The sequence below is a fragment of the Callospermophilus lateralis genome, chromosome 12 (genome assembly GCF_048772815.1).
Source record: "Callospermophilus lateralis isolate mCalLat2 chromosome 12, mCalLat2.hap1, whole genome shotgun sequence".
NCBI lineage: Eukaryota > Metazoa > Chordata > Mammalia > Rodentia > Sciuridae > Callospermophilus > Callospermophilus lateralis.
In genome coordinates, this window is record NC_135316.1 from 71,279,701 (window position 1) to 71,292,755 (window position 13,055).

The window sequence follows — 13,055 nt, forward strand, 5'->3', positions numbered from 1 at the left end:
ATTTCTAAACCAAGAAGAGTTTTTGGTGGGTTGAATGGTGGCTCCCAAAATACATCCGTCCATGTCTTATTACTGAAAACCCATGAATATGACCCTAGGTGGGGAAAGAAGAAGAAGAAGAAGGGATCTTTACAGATGTCATTCGGTTAAGGGATTTTGTTGGTCTCTAAATTCAATGAAAGGTATAAGAATGAATATGTTACCATACAATGGCCAGACCACTTAAAAAAAAATAATCAGGACTCTGAGAAACGATCTGCAGCAGCCTACCCAGGAAACCAACTCACTATCTACAGTTAGCAGTCCAGGAAGCCAATTTGTTATTTATAAATCAGACAACTATCTGAAGTCAGAACACTATATCTAGTAAGAACCCAGGAAACCAAATATAACAAGTGCCCCCAAATAGTCACTCCTGATTAATGATGATATTTTCCCTAATTCTTATTTCTGCTTCTAACTTTGGACCAACCAGAGAACACCAAATATACACTCCTGATCAATCACATTGGATGCCTCACTCCTAACCAGTCTGCCTGTAGCTTCCCTATGTCTATACCTCCAATCAAGTCATACTCACTCCACTTCCTGCCTCTGACTCAGCTAAAATGCAAATGGTAGCACTTCCTTGCAACCTCTGAACAAATGGCCTTCGCTTGTTCTCATTTGATTGCTCTTCCATTTATTTTCAAGCTCTCTTTATAAGAAGAGAAAGGTAGACAGAGAGTGTTGAGATTCAGACACACAGAAAGACCAAGTGAAGATGGAGGCACAGACACCCAAGTCACATAGTCACCAGGCTAGGTGTGTCTGGAGCCACCCAAAACTGGAAGAGGCAAGGAAAGCTTCAAAGGGTACAAAGTCCTGTCAACACCTCTATTTTATAACCTGGCCTCCATAACTGTGAGGGAACAAATTTTTGTTATTGTAAACTGCTAAGAGCCATAGCCAAGTAATATGATGCATGGCATTTTTGGTTGAAAGGTGACGCCAGCTAGCCATTGAGATGATATGATTATGTTAAGATTTGCATTCATATGGATACTGGACTCCTGCTGTCCACCTTGGCCTGCTATTCGACTCCTGGAGAGTTCCCATTGGTTGGGGAAGTGCGGTAGGAGGGAATTCCGGAGGAGGAACTTCCTCTTGGGATCAGAGAACCCCCATGTGTGTGGATTGGCAATCTTCCCGGGCACATACGGGGTATTAGCGGCAGTTTCAAAAAATAAAGTTTGTTCCTGCTTGAGTGGCTCCTGATTTTGTGCCCAGTCAGACTGCGACAGTAAACCATCTAGTTTGTGGTAATTTGGTATGGCATCCCCGGGAAACTAGTTTAAGCTTTTAAGAAGGAAAACTTTATCTGTTATATTACCTTTTCATTAAAGATCCATAAATTGTAGTGGAAATGCCTTAAAAACAATGCTAATGATTTTATAAAATTCCATTTGTTTTCATAAAATTTACATGTTAGGGTAAGTCTGGGGATTTCCCCAGCAGCTCCCCTTGAAAAGACAGGCCCAATCTGTCTTCAGAATAAATGTTCTAAATCTCTATGAGGAAGAACACATATAGTCAAATAATTAAAATGGAGAGGCAGAGTAGATGCTCTCCTAGCCTATCTACATTGGACCTCTAAGCAATTAACCCTATTTCTTTTTTAAATCTTAAGTGGCTAATTCCCATATCATGCTAAATGCTCATGGCTAGCAAAGTTCCCTCCAATGAGGATGCCCATTTTTGCACTACCAGATGCAGGGTCCTATGAGTTGCTTGTGTTTATTTCCAATCTGTTTATGCCACTTGTATTGGATACTGTGCTTTTATATCACACACATAAATAAAATAGCATGGATATAAAGTTTATCATTTCTTTAAAAACTATGTTTAATATTTTGGAAATATCCAATAAAGCTGTATGATATAACTATAAAGATTATAAAGATTAAAATTGCACTCAGATTGCTTCACAAGTACCTTTATTCTCCTCTTAAAGGAACAAAATCTGGGAAATCTTACTAGTGGGTTAGCTGTATGATTTATGCAAGAGATAAAATACAGAACTCCAATCAGTAAACCATGTGCAAAGAAAAGGCCCTGGGCTTTCTGAATAGATTGGCAAATGAGCAGACAGCTGTTTTAGGTAAAAAATAAAAGTTTATACTGTTACACTCTTTTTTTTTTTTTTTTTTTTAATTGATTTTTATTGTAGGTTGTTCAAAACATTACATAGTTTTTGATATATCATAATTCACACTTTGATTCAAGTGGGATATGAACTCCCATTTTTACCCCATATACAGATTGCAGAATCACATCAGTTGCACATTGATTTACATATTGCCATTCTGGAGTCTGTTGTATTCTGCAGACAGCTGTTTTAGGTAAAAAATAAAAGTTTATACTGTTACACTCTTTTCATGATTTTCTGACTTAACTGCTCTTTTCTATTTGTAAAAAAGCTTTGCTTAGATATAATTTATATAACATAAAGTTCATCCATATACAGTATACAAATCAATTTTTCAATTTATCGTTTGGATAGAGGTCTGGACTGCATCAAAGAGGGTTTCTGGTATGTGAACAAAATGCTAAAGAAACAATTCTGCATCTAGGATGGGAATTCAAGGAAGGCTATGTTTGAGCTTGAAGACTGAATAAGGAGCAGTTAGTTAAACAGGCATACAAAAAGAAGGATGTCCTAAGTAGAACAAACAGCAAGTGTAAAGATGAAGTCATGTGGCCTATCCAAGGAACAGCCTTTATTTGAATGGCTTGGGAAGAAGGCCATTATTTTTTCAAAACAAATTATGCATCTAAATCATCTGTAAAGAATAAAATAAGAAAGAAAAATATGACATGCCAGGACTGACTCTAGGAGATTTTGAATAAATGTATATCTGCGGTGGGGTTCCCTGCATTATTATTATTTTTTAAAGTTCCACTTTAATTCTGATGGATAGCCATGACTGAAAACCACTGGGGTAGAATGAGTAAGAATGGGATGACAGATGAAGTTAGTACCAGAAAGTGAAAGGAAATGACTGTAGTTGGCAGAAGTTTTTCTCCCTTTAACATAGCACATGCCTTCCATACTTACCTGCTCAATATTTATTAAATCATATTCTTGGAGGAAAGGTAACAGATGCTTAATTGTACCTTTAACACGATTTTAAGGATTGGTGCCTTCTCCAATTACAGGCACCAATAAATAAACACAAATTAACAAACTTTCTTCCCTAATAACTTCACTATTTTGAAATAGTTTCTCTTTTTGTTTTTTACTGCCACTACTCATGCATGAAAGAATTTGAATTCTCCACACTGTCTATATAAATACAGTAAACTTGCTTTAACAACTACAAGACCTATATTTTGCTTGAGGTAAAAGTTAACATAAAACAATAGTGTACCTTCTGGTTAGGTGTACCACTTACCACTCAAGGTTCTTAACAAATGTCCAGGGAAAATACCAATTTGACAAGAACAGTTGCCAGGGATAAGGAGAATGGGCTCCTATTCTGGGCTGATGCTCCCAGTCTCTGGTCAAGAAGAAACAGGTGCCCACCTCCAGAGATTCTCTGTCATTCATGCAAAGCTTCTTCAGCACTTATCACCTGAACAATAATAGGGGGACCTCTTCTTCCATCTTAGCCAGTTCTACAGAGACTCTTATTCTGAGGAGGCTGGATTTTTTTCCCCTTCACTTCATAGCACATGCCTTCCATACCTTAGCTGCTCAATATGTGTGAAATCACACTCCTGGAGGAAAGGTAAGGGACGCTGAAGTGTACCTTTAACACTATTCTAAGAATCGGTGCCTTCTTCCAATTAGAGGAACCCACTATTTAAAAGGGCAAAAAGGCGGGGAGGGGCATAGCGACCCTTGTGTAGTCAATAAAAGTGAGGGAGCTGTCATGAGGATTGGCTTGTCTCAAGAAAGGCAGAATCACCAAAAGGCAAACAAAACCACACTAACCAATCGTCCCCTAGAGGCCCATGCCTTGAACCTGGAGGGGACAAGTCCTAAGAGGTAACCTGACAGGATCCGGCCTGGGCTCCATAAACCAAGTGTCCCCGCCCCACTGCTGGCTCAGAGGGTCATCGGGAAGCGCCAGCTGCGGGGAGTTCCAGTCCGCTCAGGGGACTCGCCCGCAGCCCGGATTCCTGCCCTCCGCGCGCTCACGGCCCAACGGCCGCCAATCCCGCCGCCCGGCCCTCACAGGACCCGCGGTTCCCTCCTGGCGACCGCTCCACGGCGCCCCCGCTCCCGCCGCCCCCTCTCGGGGTCCGGAGTGCCCGCCTCGGGCCCGCTGACCCGCCTGGCTCTGCCAGAGGGTCCTCCGCGGCTGCGGCTCCTGACTGGGAACTGCTGAGCAGCGGCGGGCGCTCGGCGCGGACCGGTCCCAGGAATCCCCGGCCCCCATCCTCTGCCATCGGGTTTCCACCCGGAGCGGACGCGGAGGTTGCTGGGGCGCCAGGGCCGCGGTGAGGGGCAAAGGTGCGTGGGGCTCGCGGCTTCCGGGTTTCGGGCGGACTCGGGGCGCGGGAGGGAGGCTGCGGGTCGTGGCCGAGCTGCCTGCAGACAGGCCGACAGCCGAGGTGAGGCGCGAGAAGGGGAACCGCGCTGCTGCGAGTCTGTCCGCAGGTCCCAAAGCCCTAAGCGGGCGGGAGCGGTCTGTGGAGCAGCCGGGCGGGTGCGGAGCTGCCACCCGTGCTCCGGAGCCGAGCGCCACACAGTGGACAGGGACTCCGCGGTGACAGACATGCCGCGTGGGAATCCGTGGTGTCCAGCAAAGGCGGGTGGCCACCCTCTCACAGCTGTGGAAATGAAATTCGGCGGGAGAGGACGAGGGGCGGCGGGAGAACAGGGTGGGGGCAAAGGGGTCACCCAAAGCGTCACCAGGGAGGGACCCTCAACCCCGCGTGGGCTGAAGGTGAGGAGTTGGGCGCCAACCAGAATAACCAGGTGGGTAGGAAGCGCCTGGGATCCAAGTGGCGGCCGCTTCCGTGATCCTTGCCCACAAGGCACACACTGAGGGAAGTCCCTTAGCCCTCGGCTTTCATCCCACGAAACTTCGATTTTCAGGTTAAAATCTTAAACTTAAGGCCTCTCTGGGTTTCATATGAGGGGATGTGACCCAATTTAACAATTATGCAGAACCAATGGTAGAGCGCGTAGATTGACACCCTGTAATTAAAAAACAGGACTTTCTAAGGCAACAGGTAATTTTCTACTGAAAAAGAATTATTGTTCTGGAAAGATGTACCCACCTGTTCACAAAAAGAATAAAAGATCACTTTGGCATGTTTCTCTCATGATTAATAGTGGTCTGTCTTTTCTGGAAGGGGTATAAGTACTATTTGGTTACTTTTTAAAATATATATATATCTATTTAGTTGTAGATGGACACAATGACTGCATTGTTTTATTTTTATGTGGTGTTGTAGATGGAATGCCTCACACTTGCTAGGCAAGCACTCTTCCACTGAGCCACAACCCCAAGCCTATTTTGATTATTTTTTGAGATCAAGACAATTATTTTTTTAAAATTTGCCACACATTTCTGTTGTAAGTGTTGTATTCTTGCGCCAATTTTTCTTTTTTCAGGTAATTTCTTTGGCACAGAAGTCTTCTTTGAAAAACTTTGTGTATTATTGAGGATGGCAGAAGCAGTTTTGATTGATCTCTTTGGTTTGAAATTGACCTGTCAGGAAAACTGCCATGAGACATTGTTGAAGACACTGAATGCCATCCACCTTGCTGCCAAGGCCAAGTTCCTTTGCATAATGGGTTGCAAGTAACATGAGGTATGAAAGAGATGGTGAACATGATAATTGTGAACTGGAAACAAGCAATGGATTATTAGGTCTCTTGAGAGAATTTGAGACTGTTAGTAATTCCAGCATGGCTGCCTCTTTGTATATCATTAAACAAAAAATAAATGAAAAAAATCTGAGCAGCATTGAGGTAATTGTACCTGCACACAGGAAAACCTTAATGAAGGCTTTTATTGATCATCTCTTCATTAGGGTTCACAATTTTGAGTTTGAAGATTTATAGGTGACTTTGAGAGATGGCCTTTTGAAACAGTCCACTGAGATAAACACAATCCAGCTCATAAACTAGAGAAATCCAGAGTGAAATAGACTCATATTTGAGAAGTCTGCCAGCACTGAAAGGAGAATTAACTATTATCACATCTCCTTTGGTCCCAGGTATATTCAGCATTCTCTGTTGTTTTTCTGTATATGTGAAAATCCAGTCTTTCTTCAGAAGTTGCTCACCTCTCCCCACCTTTTCTTTTGTTCACTTATTGTTCATTAGCATCATTTGCAATGTGTGTTATGGATGGCCTTGTGGGTCAGGGTGACAAGGGAAGACTCCTTCAAAGCCATACTAAATAAACAAATTTGTTCTAAACAAATTTAGCTTTAAGCAAATTTCCCAGCCCTTCTTTATGATGCAATTTATAACACTAGAAATCTTTGATTTAGAAGTTCTGAAACAGGAACTCATTAAAACTTTCCCAGAAGAAATTGACTATTTTTAAAATAGTCAATCTTCCTTCTTGGTTAGACAATATTTACTGTGAGCTATATGCTGTTGGTACCAAAAGACAGGTGAGACAGAAGATACCCTTTGAAGAGCAGTAATCCCATATGGAAGGTAAACAGCAGTAGGTAATAAGAACATATGGAGGTACAAAGTGCTGTCAGAATTAGAAGCCAGATAAATAAGAGCTGGTTGAAGTGATCAGGGAGGTCTGCTGGAGAGACTGGCTTTTGTAATGCTTTGTAGTCCTTTGGAGAGCATCTTTTTAATCTTCATTACTTGTCTTCAACAGATATTTTCATACATGGATTTACTACAAGAACAGGTGGGATATCTTATATACCAACTCTTAGCTCCTTCAATCTCTTCAGTAGTTTCAAACGAAGAGATCCCAAGGTAGTTGTTCAAGAAAATCTACATAGGTGGCAAATATTGCAGGTTTTAATGTGGAAAATTTTTATCAAATAAAGGTAAAATTTTGTTTCATATTTTGAACCTATTTTTAGATCATACCAGTAACTACATGGAATTTAATTAAGGTATTTCTCTTTGCCTCTGGTATTTTATCTAAAATTTTAGTAGTAGTTTCCTTAGATTTATATATCATAGCCTAAAGATCAATTTTATGAAATGTATAAATCTCATATATTTACATAAATCTCATATTTGGATTTTTTTTTATCTAGAGCTCTTCAATTCTAAAAGTATGGTTAATACTTCGTATAGTAACACTGTCCTTTTTGATGTAGAAGAAAGATTCCTGAATGGTAAGAAAGAAAAGCCATTATTTTCTAAACACTAGCGTCATAATTAAGGTATAATATCTTGTTCCTTACAAAATTCTAGCTTTATTTGCGTCTAGGAAAAATAAATGCAATATTAATTTGATAATTAATTTTAATTTCTTATTAAAATGTTAAATTTCTACTTTTTGGAAGACTAGTACCCATTTCAAGTATGAGGTATTCATCATGAGCTTTATTGAACTCTTAAGTGTTAAGACCTAGATTCCTCTGAATAAAACATGCAGAGATATTGCATGTAGTGTTTTGTATTGAAATGATAGACCTATTGAATTCTAGTAATTTAAGCTGGTTACATAATTTTGCACTGAAATAAGTACTTTCAGAAAAGCTTATGTTATGAGAAACCCCATTTTCAAAATCTTTTTATCATGTATCTTTGATATTAGACTGATCATGCCAATGAAGTGTGGATTATGGGAAGGGAGGAGCCTGGATCTTTTAATGGAATAACCTTGAACCAGAGAGGAGTCACAATAGCAGCTCTTGGTGCTGATTGCATACCTGTAGTTTTCGCAGATCCTGCCAAAAAAGCATGTGGGGTTTCTCACTCTGGTAAATATACTTAAGCATTGAGGATTTTCCTAAATTTTTAGTAGAGAAAGAAAATGAATTTTTCGAGTGGGCCTGACAGTTAATTATACTACTTTGTGATCAATGTAATGATAAGGTGGGGCCTGCATACTCTTATTATAGGAGCAGATAAAGGGAATATATAAGTCAAATGATATGAATTAGAGTAGAATTCCCAAAGGAGATGGTCCCTAGGTAGATTCCTGAGGAGTCTTTAGGTTTTGGTTCAGTGTCAGTGTTTGTAAGCAAGGATATTATTAACATTAGGGGGTAAGATAATTCTACTGTGACCTTGAAAGTATCTTTGGCCCTTGCAATTCTTAATGCCAGTAGCACCCCCAGTCATTGCAATAATCAAACAGCAACCCTCCATGCTTGTCTAAGTACTGCCTAGGGACATGGTGTTGCCTCTGTTTGGGAACCCTTGGTATTCAGGCACCAGGGAGTAGGAATGTCAGGCATGGTGTACAAAGGAATTCACACAGATGCAGCAGCCCATGTAAAAGTAGGGAGTTTAAAAAAGGAAGACATGTTTGCAAACTGCATTTAGTTTTAATGACCACATGTGTTTAACTATAACTGTTGCCAAAGAGCACAGATGTAATTTAAGATGCTATACTAAGGTTATAGATTTTTTTTTTGTGCGTGAAGGTATTTGAAAATAATATTTAGGTTATCCTGTGGTTATGATTCTATGTAAAATGAGAACTGATGTTTTGAATTCCTTATTACTTGTAAATCTGTGACTACATTGATATTTAGTCTATAGAGAAGAAAGTGACATATTTTTCTTCTGACCTAGCTAAATTAATGGAATTGGTTGAGAAATCAGGTTTATCATATGACATTGTCAAAAGTTGTTTAAGTTTTGAATCTCAGTTCTTGGTTTTAAAAAGGAAATATTAACTAATAATATTTTGAAATGTTTAGTTTTAAGATCTCTAAGACAAAGCAGTCAAAATGAAGTTATAAAAGTGAACTTTCACTTTATACTTAAATTAACCTTGAAATAGCATACAGTTGGATGCGTTACTTATTATTTTATCAGCTCTCAGAAAGTATAAAATTCTTCTATATGATTAATTTAATAAAAATTCCTCAGTCAGATGAATATATTTGCCTATGCATGTCCTTCAGGAAAGAAACAAATAGGGGATGAATACATTATAGGTGTGTGAATAATTAATCAAGGCAGAGAGATGCTCTTGTCCACATAAAAGTCTTGACAATATCTCTTTTTAGCCCAGAATGCTTTTTTCTAGTTACTTTCTTTTGAAATAACTGCTTTTAATTTCAGAGGTAGCTCAAAATCATCATGTTAAAAATGCAATATGTTTTTCCTACATTTCCTTCTTTACCACATTGTTTTTCTATTTTGGCTACTAATATCCCATCCACTTACTTACCTAGAATCTGATATTTCATTCTGTTCTTCCCATAACCACATATCCAGTGGGTTCCCAGCAGAAGTTTAATTTATCATCTAAATATTTGTGGCTTTCATCATCTTCTTCCTTTATCTGGAAATATTAGTCTCTTCTCCTGAGTGCTTAGTTTTACAAGCATATACATATGGAGTGCTGAAGGAGGGAGTAAGGGGGCTCCTCACTGTCCAGCTTCATCAGCTGAATCTAACTCCCAATATAGGGAACAAAGGAAAAAAGCAACAGTGTTTGGTTTTTGTCTTCCGGAAGTAGATGAAAGCAGGAGTGAAGGAAATGGTTTAATCTTAGAATTCCACAGGATCCAATAAAGAGGAAGGGAAGTTTGTAAAAGGGAAAGTTAATGGAAGTAGACTTGTTTTGTGTGTAGAAAGTGAGGTAGAAATGAAAACTACAAAATACTGCTGAAAGAAATGAAAGAAGAAACAAACAAATGGTAAGAAAATCCCATATTCATGGATTGAAGGAGTTAATATTGATGTCAATATTACCTAAAGTGGTCTACAGATTTATGCAATCCCTGTAAAATCCCAAAGGCACTTTTTTTTATAAATAAATCCATCCCAAAATTTCACTGGAATCTCAAAGGGATTCTGATAGTTACAACAATCCGGGGGTGGGGAGGAGGAACAATGTTTAGTGACTCACAGCTCCAAAAACACTATGGCAATTCCTCAAAATTTCAAAATAAAATTGCCATATGATTTATCAACTATATATCTGAATATACATTTTAAAAAATTGAAAGCAGAATCTAAGACATATCCCGCCCCAAGTTCATAGCAGCATTATTCATAATACCTAAGAGGTGGAAGCAAACTAAATATCCAGTGATAGGTGAATGAATGAACAAATTGTGGTATACCATAATGGAATATTATTTAGCCTTAAAAAGGTAGGAAATTCTGACACAATACATCATGGGTGAGCCTTGACACAGTTATGCTAAATAAAATAAACCACTCCCCAAAAGATAAAAACTATGTGATTTCAGTTATAGGAATATCTAGAGTAATAAAATTTGTAGAAACAAAGAAGAATTGTGATGCCACAGACTGAGGGAAGGGAGAAATTAGTTATTAAATGGATGTAGAGATTCAGATTTGCAGAATGAAAAAATTCTGCATGAGATTGGTAAATATACTTAATACTACTGAATTGTACACTTAAAATGGTAAATTTTATATGTTTCTTACCACAATTAATAATTTGTAAAGAGAGAAGACTAAGATGGTATAAATGAAGCTTATAGAACAGTTTTTAAAGGAAGAGGACAGTGACTCCTATTAAATAACTATTCTGTGTCACGTATTTTGTAAAAGTACATCACACTTTGGAAAAAGTACCATGTGTAATAATTATGTGAATCAGAAGCTGAATCTATTCATTTTTAACTTAGACACAAATTGAGTTGAAATTTTATGTTTTAATCTTCCTTATCTCTTTTTCTTCCTATTTTCCAGGCCTGAGAGGTACTTTATTAGGTTTGCTATGGCTACAGTGAATGCTATGATAGCAGAATATGGCTGTAGTTTAGAAGACATTATTGTTGTACTGGGACCTTCAGTAGGACCTTGCTGTTTTACTCTTCCCAGGGAATCAGCAAATGCATTTCATAATCTTCATCCTGAATGCCTGTGCCTTTTAAACTCACCCAGACCCCATATTGACATCCCTAAAGCCACCAGGTATGTTTGATTTTCACTGTGGAACTTCAAGTTTGATTATTGTTCATTGCTTCTGAAATGAAAATTATTTTAGAGACCAGTTGCTAACTCCAAGAAGAAGGTGGCAGATATACCCTGCAATATACACTACACAAAAACTCATTTTAAATATAAAATCTATTCTCAACATGTGCAAATGACATAAAATTTCTTGCCTGGTATCTCTCATTGATTTGAAAGTGAAGGAAGAAGCAGTTGACCTTGAAAAAGATTCAGTTTCTACTTAAACTTAACTAGCATTTACTTGACATTACAGTCATTCCTTGGGTAAACTCTCTAGAATATAAAAACATTTGGAAAGCTAATATTTTAAAATTGTTCATATTTTCTAATTAATTGGAAGGATATATGTCTTCAAAAAAATATTAGGTAACATAAATATAAAGTCACTTTTCTTTTTTGTGGTCTCATGCATCTTGAATTTAAAAAATTTTGCTTTTAATATCTATTGAAAACTATTTGTTATTTCTACAAAGGAAAATTGATAGCTGATTTGAATTGTGTTCCTATTCTAGTCAGTAAAAACCTTACTCATTTAATACCTATGTATAAAGAATTGGAATTGATTCTTGATTTGACTTGTCAAATAATATCACTAATTTTCATTCATATTTCAAGTGTTTTAGAGAAGCAAGTTTTCAGTGAAAAATATGGCTAATTAAGAGGAAAGAAGACCAGACCGTTAGATGACTAAAAAGCACACTCTGTCTATGCCAAATGAATCTTGGTTAAAAATACTCTTGTAGTTTGAAAAATTTCTTCTTAAATAAGCCCTTGATTTTGATTATAAAATTCTGTAACTAGATTATGTCTACAGGACAGTATGGAAGTTCATACATTTCATTCATAAACCTAGGTGATAAAAATCTACCATTTCTTAGCTATTCCTTGTTGTGAACATAAGTAACAATTTGCATTATTCCTACCAGATTTTTTATAGAACTCTTTTACATTGTTGTACATACTGTTTTCATATTTCTTTGGCATTTGGTAAAATAAATGCTTGCTCTCTTTTGAAAAATCTTTATCTCAAGGATTCTTCTAGAACAAGGAGGAATTCTTCCACAGAATATTCACGACCTGAACCAGAATCTCAACCTTTGTACATCTTGCCATCCTGACAAATTTTTCTCCCATGTCCGAGATGGCCTTAATTTTGGCACACAGATTGGCTTCATATCAATTAGAGAATGAGGTACTTACTGGGTTCTCCCTTCCCTCTCCAGTCTCTCTTGCCTCTTTCTCTGACCCCCTCTCTTTTTCCTTCTTTCTTTTCCTCTCTTCTTCTTCCTCTGTCAACCTTTTTCTCCCCTTATTTAAAAAACTAATTAAGTATACATAATTTTGCCCTTTTATTCCTATAAAAAGAATTGGTTTTTCTTTTATTGAGACCATAGGTAGTAGAAAAGTTCATTTTCAGTAACATATTCTATTATAAAAATAAGCCATTCCTTTTCCTAGTTAGTGAATAATCAGGCAGGTTTATATTAAAAGAACTAAAATAAATTGATATAGTTTTTAAGAAATCCTGTAAGTTCTTTGTGTTTACTATATACTTGATATCTGTACATTTCTATCATCATCTTTATGCCTTTTTTAAAAAAAATTGTTGAAATGACATCTTTGCATAAAGATCTAAATTCTAGAATTAAAAAAAATTAGATTAGTTTTCAGCTAGATTTCCAACTGCTATCTATAGTAGAGTTGATCAGATTTTTCTTTAGAGGGCCAGATAATAAATACTTTGTGTTTTGTGTGATATTCATTCTCTGTCTCAATTACTCACCTTTGCCAATATGGAGCAGAATCATACTCTGACAGAACAGAAGTGAGTGTGTTTGTGTGCCAATTAAACTTTTTTAAAAAAACAAAAAACAGGTGAGGAGCCTCATTTTGCCCACAGGATATAGTTTGTGGACACCTCACACATATTAATAGAGCAAGGTTGAAGGAAATT

The 13,055-nt window shown here is 37.6% G+C and overlaps 1 pseudogene; it reads left to right on the forward strand.

Moving 5' to 3' along the window:
• The first annotated feature begins 4,386 nt into the window (after nucleotides 1-4,386).
• On the forward strand, nucleotides 4,387-12,514 carry LOC143642366 (purine nucleoside phosphorylase LACC1-like; annotated as a pseudogene).
• The last annotated feature ends 541 nt before the right edge of the window (nucleotides 12,515-13,055 follow it).